The 2769-nt window shown below is 44.4% G+C and overlaps 1 pseudogene; it reads right to left on the reverse strand.

The window, feature by feature from the left end:
• Positions 1-230: 230 nt before the first annotated feature.
• LOC134933821 (5S ribosomal RNA) lies at positions 231-348 on the reverse strand (annotated as a pseudogene).
• Between the last annotated feature and the right edge of the window lie 2421 nt (positions 349-2769).

A 2769-nucleotide genomic window follows, 5' to 3' on the forward strand; every position in this document is an offset into this window, starting at 1 on the left:
TCAAGAGGAATGTGAAAAGGATGGAGCAAGGAATGTAATGGGGCTTCCCTTAGTGGAAGAGAAGGATGGGGGGGGCCTTGGGGCCTGGGGGGTGCAGGGGCCCACTGCACCTGGTATTCTCAGGAGTAGATCTCAAGAGGAATGTGAAAAGGATGGAGCAAGGAATGTAATGGGGCTTCCCTTAATGGAAGAGAAGGATGGGGGGGCCCTTGGGGCCTGGGGGGTGCAGGGGCCCACTGCACCTGGTATTCTCAGGAGGTTTCCCATCCTAGTACTGGCCAGGCCATGCCTGCTTAGCTTCCGAGATCAAGCAAGATCGGGCGTATTCAGGGTAGTATGGCAGTGGGCCGTTATTGGAAGCAAGGAGAGGAAAAGACACCTCTATTTTCTGTACTTTAATAAATCAATAAATAAATAATAATCAATAATAATCAATAAATAAATAAATAATCAATAAATAAATCTCCGTATTATCTGACTATTATTATGTAGTAATATTTTTCACTTGGTGTGCATTAGGGAACACAGTTTTTTTCCTACACAGAATTACCCCTCCCCTTTTAGCACCTGAGTGACATTACAATCTGATTGAGCAGCTTTCCATTTTGTGTATTGTATATAGAGAGGCATAAATGGGTCAGCATTAGGAGGGATTGCTGACTCCAGAAGTGCCATAGGGGAAGCCAGGGGTATCCCCAGGTAAGCTGGCTCTCAGATGCTGTAGGTGCCATTACCATGTGGCCTTACACTGGGAATTTAACCAAGATATATTTGTAATTATTTATGGGGTGGGTGTGGGGTGCGGTGGCCCCTGTGTCGGTATGGCTGGGCTGCTTCAGGTCGGCACACCCTAACACTTTATTAACACTTATTATTTTCCCTATCACTTTGTATATATTATTTTAATCACACCACTTACATAGCACTTCTGTGCTTCTTATTAAACCCCTATTAATTCTCACCTGTTTGCTGACCTGGGGTGGCCGACCAGTGCCGACATCGTGGGGTCCTACACCCCAGGCCCATACCTAGTATTAGGGACCCCCAGTGACGGAGAAGCCTTGTCGATCGGCCTGGGGGCTTAACCCTATATCTGCAGATATACGCAACTAAGATTTCCGTATTATCTGACTATTATTATGTAGTAATATTTTTCACTTGGTGTGCATTAGGGAACACAGTTTTTTTTCCTACACAGAATTACCCCTCCCCTTTTAGCACCTGAGTGACATTACAATCTGATTGAGCAGCTTTCCATTTTGTGTATTGTATATAGAGAGGCATAAATGGGTCAGCATTAGGAGGGATTGCTGACTCCAGAAGTGCCATAGGGGAAGCCAGGGGTATCCCCAGGTAAGCTGGCTCTCAGATGCTGTAGGTGCCATTACCATGTGGCCTTACACTGGGAATTTAACCCAGATATATTTGTAATTATTTATGGGGTGGGTGTGGGGTGCGATGGCCCCTGTGTCGGTATGGCTGGGCTGCTTCAGGTCGGCACACCCTAACACTTTATTAACACTTATTATTTTCCCTATCACTTTGTATATATTATTTTAATCACACCACTTACATAGCACTTCTGTACTTCTTATTAAACCCCTATTAATTCTCACCTGTGTGCTGACCTGGGGTGGCCGACCTGTGCCGACATCGTGGGGTCCTACACCCCTGGCACATACCTAGTATTAGGGACCCCCAGTGACGGAGAAGCCTTGTCGATCGGCCTGGGGGCTTAACCCTATATCTGCAGATATACGCAACTAAGATCTCCGTATTATCTGACTATTATTATGTAGTAATATTTTTCACTTGGTGTGCATTAGGGAACACAGTTTTTTTCCTACACAGAATTACCCCTCCCCTTTTAGCACCTGAGTGACATTACAATCTGATTGAGCAGCTTTCCATTTTGTGTATGTTTGAAAAATGACAGGTAGGAGCTGATTGACTGGTACTTTATCTCCAGCGAATTTATCTCCATCCAAGACTTAGTAAATAGACCCCTCAGTATTTTCTCTTATCACAAGAGTCCTAGGTTTACTGGTATCCCCTCATCCACAGTTAGCTCTTCTCCATGTATACTTTGGCGACCTAACATGAAACAAATGACCGATACGTAATGGGTCATATACTCATCGCAACTAAGCTTCGGATAGCCAGTCACTGATGTACACCTACTGTCCCCACTAGGGAAGCTGTTAAAAAATATGATCCAATCACACCTTGTGTTTGAAACTACAGGGGCTACCTATTACTCTTCAGCCACTTGTCCCTGGCTACGCAGGTTCTTATGGAGCAATTATTGGTAAGTGAGAATCCATGAACCCGTAATTGTTTATTTTCCTGTATATGCTTGAGATCAAGCCAGTAACTTGCCATTTTCTTATATTATCATATTATTATACCATTACTATGTGAAATGTTTCATATGTATTTTTCAAAACGAAAACTTCATTTTGGACCTGGACGCATTGTGTGTGCTCTTTGCACATTAGTGTGTAGCCCTTATTTCCTTCCCCCTATGTCTTCCGTCTTCTTTTCTGTACCCCCCCCCCCCGTTATCCATTACTGTTAAAACTTAATAAAAATACAATATGAAAAAAAAGAAAGAGAAAGGGGGGGGTCATTCCGAGTTGATCATAGCACAGCTACGATCATCTTCCCTGACATGCGGGGGGACGCCCAGCACAGGGCTAGTCCACCCCGCATGTCAGTCCAGTCTCCCCCGCACAAGTACAAAAGCATTGCACAGCGGCAATGCTTTTG

This window comes from Pseudophryne corroboree, chromosome 1 (genome assembly GCF_028390025.1).
Source record: "Pseudophryne corroboree isolate aPseCor3 chromosome 1, aPseCor3.hap2, whole genome shotgun sequence".
Lineage (NCBI taxonomy): Eukaryota > Metazoa > Chordata > Amphibia > Anura > Myobatrachidae > Pseudophryne > Pseudophryne corroboree.